The sequence below is a fragment of the Neodiprion virginianus genome, chromosome 4 (assembly GCF_021901495.1).
Source record: "Neodiprion virginianus isolate iyNeoVirg1 chromosome 4, iyNeoVirg1.1, whole genome shotgun sequence".
In the NCBI taxonomy this organism is placed as follows: domain Eukaryota; kingdom Metazoa; phylum Arthropoda; class Insecta; order Hymenoptera; family Diprionidae; genus Neodiprion; species Neodiprion virginianus.
The window spans coordinates 11,661,977-11,670,254 of NC_060880.1; positions in this window are offsets into that span (position 1 = coordinate 11,661,977).

The window sequence follows — 8,278 nt, forward strand, 5'->3', positions numbered from 1 at the left end:
TGATTCTTTGGTATAATCAGGGTGTTGTCAGAGGCATCCTTTTCTTCTAGGGTAATCTTCACCCATTTGCCGTCCTCCCCTTTTCGATTTCGGTTGGGAACGAGTTTGATGTGAGATTTTGTTCTGCCTGTTGTGAGTGAAAATCTCTCGATGTCAATGTGGCGTGCGGCAATATGGTGGACCCACTTGGGATTCCTATCGTTGGGTGTGATTTCGTATAGTCCCTTTTCCAATTCGGTGAGTTTTCCGAAGATCTCTTCCTTTGTGCGAAAGACTCTAGATAACTCATCCGCTACTACGTTACTTTTTCCCGAAAAATGTTCTATCAGGAATGAGTATTCCTCCAACCTTAGTCTCCACCGCAGCAGGCGTTGACTGGGGTCTACGCAATTTTTCAGCCATACTAGTGCACGATGATCGGTGCGAATGATGAAGGGTTTATCTGGGGTATTGAGCAAATATACTCTTAGTCTCTTGACGGCCCATACAACAGCAAGCATCTCCTTCTCCGTCGTGCTGTAATTCCTTTCCGCATCATTCAGGGTTCGAGATAAGAAATATATGGGGTGGCCGTCTTGAGACAGTACCGCTCCAATTCCATCGTTTGACGCGTCGGTGGTTACGACGTATTGTTTAGCTGGGTCTGATCTCACAAGTATCGGTGGTGTGACCAACTTTTCTTTCTGGGTTTCGAAGGCTTCTTGGCAGGCTGCTGACCAATCCCATGTGGTGTCCTTTCTTGTTAACCTTGTTAATGGTTTCGCTAACATTGAATAGTTTTGTATGAACTTTCGGTAATACCCCGTCAAACCAAGGAAGGATCGAATCGTCTTAACGTTGACTGGAACGGGTAATTGTTGTATCGCTCTGGTCTTTTCCGGATCTGGTTTGCTTCCTTCGTCAGTGATGACATATCCGAGGTATCTCACTTCAGTTTTCATGAAGGCGCACTTCTCTGGCTGGAGTTTCAAGTTACATTGTCTTAAACGCTGAAATACGGTTCTTACATTTCGATGGTGTTCTTCCTCCGTTTCACCAAAAATTATTACGTCATCAATGTAGACGCAACAGATCTTCTGATTCAATCCTCTCAGCGCATCGTTCATCATGCGTTAGAAGGTCGCAGGAGCGTTCTGTAATCCGAAAGGCATTCGTTGGTATTCGAAATGCCCGTCGGGGGTTGAGAAGGCAGTATATTTCTTGGAGTCAGTAGCCATGTTGATCTGGTGGAAACCTGCGGCCATGTCGACAGTAGTAAAGAACTTGGCCCTTCCCATGTGATCGAGTAAATCCTCGATTATTGGTATCGGATAAGAATCCTGAACGGTAAGTTCATTAATCTTCCTGGAATCGATCACAATTCTATACTTGGGCTTTCCGTCGGGGCCCGGTTTTTTGGGTACAACCCAAACTGGCGACTTGTATGGCGACTCGGATTCCGTTATTATTCCTTGTTTCAACATTTTCTGTACTCCCTCTTTTACAACCTGCTGGTGCAGCTGTGGAGCACGGAAACTTTTCACATTTACAATGCGTTGGGGGTCTGACAACTCGATGCGATGTTCAGTCATTGAAGTTCCATTGACCATGTCTTCCTCCTGTAAGGCAAAGATATCGCTGAAATCCTGAAGAATACTCCAAATTTCTTTCTGGTACTCCTCCGGTAGGTGTTTCAAGTCGACAGTATGTTGGAGCGCCTGCTCTCTTTCATCACGTGGTTGTTGCCACACACCCGGGGTTGACATACTCTTTACTCGGTGGACTTGGACGTTCTCCAGTCCGAGCTCGATATCTTCGTCTTCAGCGGTGGTGATGATTCCATAAGCCGTACCATGATTGTTCGTGTGTACAATCTGCACCGGGATATTTTCCATAGGCATTCCGTCTTTATAGACCATGCGTAACATGAGATCGAGATTCTTTTCGTCGGTATCGATGGCAATTTTGTTCACCGAATTTGGTTTAAATCGAATTTTTCGGTCGCTACTAAGGTGGTGTATCTTATTCTTCAGGGTGAGCGTCGAGGCATTCAACTGGAAATCTCGCCTCCTCATAAACGGGTTTCCCATGATTCCATCTTCTTCGTCAGGCAGATAATCGTCTGGTATAATGACGAATTCGTCCTTTAGCCCCATGTGAGTTAGTACAGCAATTTCATTCGCCGAATTTAGCGCTTTGCCAGTCTTAAAGGAAATTTTGCGTTTGATAATTGGACAAATTTGTTTATCCGATGGATAAATAACCTTCCGTTTTAAGAGGTTTATTGATGCACCTGTATCGACCATAAGGGCTACTCCTTGCTTTGTTTCTCCAAATTTTATTACAGCACACTGTAGTAACCCCTGTGAAACTGAACATACACGGGCTCCTGTTGGCACTCGTCCTCTAGCTCGTCCTCCTGTCCCTTTATTTCCTCTTCCTCTGACTGGAGTTCCTCTGACGTGCAATTGACTTGGTCGTTGGGCGGTTTGTCTTTGAGGCTGGCGTTTTGAAAATTTGCGTCTCGCTTATTGCCGTTAGTATTACGGCGTTGTTCGTTCTGTGGTCAGCGCGGAGCGTAGCAGTTCCGGCTGTAGTGTCCTCTGGTTCCGCAATTATGACATACTGCTTGTTGTTCATGGGCGGTCCGATGTGTGTTACAGGTGTGGCATTCACATCTCTCGAGTTCTTTATCTTCATCTTGTTCCGCTTCATCGTGGTGGTGGACAGACGCTGGTGGTCGAGGAGTTGACCTTGGCGAGTTCGTCGAGGTTCTTTGTTGTACTTGGAATCTTCGCGTATCTGATGCGCTGCCTGGCCCGTAAATTTGGGACTTGTTCCAAAACGTGGGTTTCGAGGCTGTGTCGTTACTGTTCATCAGCTGTTGTTGATGCATTCGGAAATTCAATTCCTCGCCTTCGGCTCCTTTCGCGGCCTTCTGGGCTTCTAGTCACTTGAAGTACTGACGGTTTTTGACTTGATGGAATATCCTCGGATTAAGTCCGTACAGATAGTACTGGCACACTCTATTTTCGAGGTCTTGAAGATTAGGATCGATGTTCGCTCGTAGTTGTTGATTCGAGAAGGCAGCTACAAGGTCTTGGTAGATCTGATTGAATTTGAGATTGTAGGCGTCCACAGTGTCGCCCTTTTGGCCTGTTCTGCCAAGCTCCATTTCCAATGTGGTGGCACTTTTCTCGACAATAACGGCTGATCTTATGACTTCGAGTAAAGTTGGGATTGTACGAGGTCTCCTCTGGTTGATGGTCTTCTGAAGAGCTCCTCCTGTCTTCAAGCTGATTACCATGCTCAAAAACGGGAAACGTTGGGTTGGCATAACTACCATATCGGCGGCTTTTACTTGCATGATCCGAGCGTGTACGTCTTCGCCTGCTTTTCCTTCCAGTCTGCAATCAATCATCTTGATGGCTTGAAACGCGGGTAGGAAATCTTGTGTTGCATAGGGCTCGTCCGCTAGGCGATTTGGTTCTCCGGGGTATCTTCCGGCAGTGTCACGAGCGCCGCACATTTACCCAAAATTGTAATATATTACCGATCATAACAATTATCATTTTTTCATTATTATTATCTTTAGAGACAAGGAAGCATAGTTTAGTTTGAGCATATAAAATATCTTATTATAATCAGTTCGTGGTATAGCCAAGCGCAACGGCGTAGCTGGACAGCCAGCAACGTCAGCGTCTTCGCGCCCGCCGGATCCCGGGTGTAATCAACACCGGGATGAGGCGAGCGCGAAATCACGCGCTTCGAGGATGACCGTTGCGAGGCGAGCCTTTGTTTGAAACTGCAAAGTCAGCAAAAAGCTCGCTCGCCGTCCGACGTTCCAAGGGGTGTCGGACGAGCGAGCGAAGACAGTCCCGTTAGAGACAGCATCAAACCAACATCTACGGAATCAGGCTCCTTCAGAGCTGTCGAGTAAAGAGTTATCAGTCTTGGGTCTCCGACGATCACAGAGAGAATTCCCTGTAAATCTATCCGCGGTCATTCAAGCATCTCGCGTCGCGACATCAGTCTGTGAAGTTAGAATTAAGTGCAATACGCAAAGCCACGAACTTAATCAAGCCGTGTAGTACGTAAGTGAGTGAGTGAAGGTGTAAGCTTCGGCACCTTCGAGGCCGAAGCAGAATCCACAAGTGAGATCGCGAAAGAGCGAGAACGTGAGTAGCGTAAGAACATACTGTAAGCTTCCTTGTCTAAACCTTGCTGCTTCTAGTTATTCCATTAAATATTTCTACTTGCTTCCATTCAAAATTGGTACAAAATAATTGAAATCCTCCAAACCATTTCCCACGGAACGCCCTGTAGAGGACGTTCACCCCCGAATCCACCAAAAATTAAATAAATAAACCTCGTTAATAACAAAGAGGGTAAGTCGTCGCGTGCGAGACCGCTCCGCACGTGACAGCAGCATCGGGGCGTAGGCTGACATCATTCAAGTAAGCTTCTGTTCGTGCATACGGGCCTGGGTCTTTTGGATTCCGAGGGGGAAGCATGTCTTGGGGTGGCGCAGTTGCCGGTAGTTGAATTCTTGTTTGGTTTCTTCGCGCGAGTTCCTCAATGTTCCTCATTATCTCTTGCTGTTGGCGTAAAGCTTCGGGATCACTCAGCAACTGGGACATACTGAACGTCACAGTGTCCGGACGACGATGTGGTAAAGTAGCAGACATTTCCAAGGCTCTTCGAAGTTCATCCTCTTCCCGCTGTTCTAGACGACGACGCGAGACGTTGTTACGGGTATTGCTACCAGTACCTCGTGGGATTTCGGGATCCGTCGAACCATGAGGCCACTGTGGACTAGGCCTTGGTGTAAGGCGTACGTTCGGCATCCGTGATAAACGTCGGCTTTCCTCGAGAACGCGTTGCAGTGTCGAATCCGTATCCGACAAGATATCATGGTTTACTTTGGCTCGCGCGATGGAGAATCGGTCATTTTCTAATGAGCGATTTTGGTGAAGGATCGGTATTGGCATCGCATTTATACCTTGATGGTCCGAGTCTGAATTGGCTGGGGAGCCCACCTCATTGATGCGCGGTGTCGGTGGCAGCAATCGGTTTTGAGCGAGCCCGTATAATGCCGAGTAACGTGGTGGGTTTGTTATGGTTGAGGGAGCTATCTGAGTAGGACCTTCCACCTCTGATTCAACGAGACGCGCGGTATCTAGTTGAATTCGCGGTATCGCTCCGGTATGGTTTCCGGGCGGTCTCAAAATATTAGAAACATTCGGATCATCGCTAGTTGTTAAGCGATAATAGTTATTGATTGCTTCTCGATTGGTATTACTATTTGTAAGAGCTTCCTCTTGACGGTTTTCTTCGGTTAATTGGTTATTCGGTTGCTGCATTTCCTGAAATATTTGGTTGGTGACGCTTTCAAGCGTGTCTTCGGGACGCGGAACTGTTTCAGAGTTCCGATTTATTTCTACATTATTGCGACGAATGAAGTCGTGTTCACGGCGTTCTTGATTTCTCAATTGAATAAAACGGGTAACCTCTTCTATAGGCAAATCTTCGCGGCGAGCAAGTTGATGCGCAGTTAACCTCTCTCCGTTTAATTGCTCTAGACCAAGACGGTATCTGCCCATTGCCGTTAAATCATTACGTTCGGTGGCTTCTTGTAGCCTATTCACAAGCTGAGTCATTTGGTTCGTCAAATTCCAAAATCTCTCTTCAAACCGGGATTCAGAAGTGACGGATTGTCCATCTTCTGCAGTCTCAACAATAGTGGGAGGTACTGCCGATCTCTGTTCATTGTTTTCGTTCACGTCCATTGTGAATTTATTTACTTTTTTTTTTTTTTTTAAATTTACCTTGAGTCATGCTTTGACTTTATTTATTTGAATGATTCAAGTTTGACCATCAAATTCTTAGTATCGATCACGATTTGTCCTTCAATAAGTTTATGGTGACTCGAGTAAGTAACAAAATGCTTGTACTTACGCTAGGAGTAGCCAAATTGAGGTGTGAAGCATCACACTCGAAGATCGTGGTAGCCGTCGGTACGAGGCTTCGATGTCCTGGAGTCTCTCACAGGCACCGGGGGCAAAAATATAAGAGCGGTTCGAGTCTGAGTGTCCTTATTCTCACTTCACTTCACTTAGCCGGTTTAAACGCGAAGTTTATTGTATCTAAGGAGTGCAGAGTTTTATACTTGCTTCCTTTCCAATAAATACACAAGTTCACTATGGGAATTGTCGAGTGTAGAATCAGGCGGTCTACACTCAGTCCCTGGTTATCAAGCGGTCTACACGCAGTCCTTGATTGTCTACGCAAGGCGGCCTTTCACTTTATCCCTTGCTAGGTACAATTCGTAATAATTACTTATAAACGCGTAGCCGAAGGTTCGCGCGTGAATTTATTGGGCTTATGCACTCACTTCCAAAGTTCGTCACTATGATCCGGCCGTTTGATACGCGCGCCGCGTTCGTTGGTTTAAACCGGATCCTGGCAGGATCGCCAAATTTGTCATGCAAATATTTCGCAACGATTATATATGTATTTATATGTTTATTCAAACAGAGAATTGAATGATAATTGATAACAAAAAATGGTAAAAGCAAGTGTTAACGTTATATTATATTAAATTAGACGTGCGTTACGCCTGGAGGCAGCATTAAGACTGCTCACACGGCCTCTCGCCGGGCTCGGTGACAGTGCATATGAAGTGCATAATCGCGTAATTTGAGCACTGCTGCCGATAAGAAAGACAAGCGCATAAGGCGGGCTACGCTGCATGATAAATTTTGCACTCATCTAAATGATCCCCGGCATGTTCCTACAAGAGGATATAAACTGTTACATTTAATTAGAAATGTTCCAGCTCCATCACACGGTCGACTCGGACCGAAATTTTTACAAGTCCCGTCGGCCCGGATCGACTCCGGGACGCCGCGCATCGCCTTTCTGTCGACTCGGACCGTAATTTTTACAAGTCCCGTCGGCCCGGATCGACTCCGGGACGCCGCGCATCGCCCCCTCTGTCAACTCGGACCGTGATTTTTACAAGTCCCGTCGGCCCGGATCGACTCCGGGACGCCGCGCATCGCCTTTCTGTCGACTCGGACCGTAGTTTTTACGAGTCCCGTCGGCCCAGATCGACTACAAGACGCCGCGCATCGCCTTTCTGTCGACTCGGACCGTAATTTTTACAAGTCCCGTCGGCCCGGATCGACTCCGGGACGCCGCGCATCACCTTTCTGTCGACTCGGACCGAAATTTTTACAAGTTCCGCCGGCCCGGATCGACTCAGGAAGGCCGCGCATCGACCTTCGCTCGACTCAGAACGAAACTTCATCGAGTCCTGTCGGCCCGTATCGACTCCGGGACGCCGCGCATCGCCTTTCTGTCGACTCGGACCAAAAGTTTCACAAGTCCCGTCGGTCCGGATCGACTCCGGGACGCCGCGCGTCGCCTTTCGCTCGACTCGAACCGAAATTTTCACAAGTGTCCCGTCGCGCCGCATCGGGGGTTCGTCCGTCCGCCGTCGTCCTATCGGCCCCGGGACGCGGCGCATCGCCTTTCGCTCGACTCGGACCGAAATTTTTACAAGTCCCGTCGGCCCGGATCGACTCCGGTACGCCGCGCGTCACCTTTCGCTCGACTCGGACCGAAATTTCCACAAGTCCGGTCGGACCGTATCGACTCCGGGACGCCGCGCGTCGCCGCGCGTCGCCTCTCGGTCGACTCGGACCGAAAAACCCCCTGCATTGCGCCTAAGTTAGTAGTAGGCGGCACATTGCTGATCGTAGATCTGGTTCATCAGACTCTGGCACGTTGCCTTACGTTAGTACGACGGTGGAAGATGTTGATGGCGTAAAGTCCACCGATCAGGGTTCTTGTCGACATGATCTTGGCGTCGGCTTTATTCAGAATCCCAAGGCTGATAAGATGCCTAAAAGACTTTTTGCTCCAGACGCCCCGGGATGACAGAGTCAGGGAGGTGAAAACAACGTTGTTTACGGCATATTTCTTTCCTATTTGTCCTGCGAGTCCTGCATACTGGTCAATTTTCCGCTGATGTTCGCGGTCTAAGTTAGCCCTCTCGGCCGCAATCAGGGCATCCACGATAATAGCGTTTCCACCCTTGATGATTACGGCGTCAGGCTTTTGTAAAACCCCGTCAGTTCGAAAATGGGGTTCTACATCGACAAGAGCAAGAGCGCGCTGCCGATCGAGCAGATATTTTAGGCACGCGTCATGACGTTGGATTCGAGCGTTGTGTGTTCTGTGGTACTGCTGCAAAACGTGGTGTAGTGTCTTCGCGTCGTTGCAGCCAGCCCTA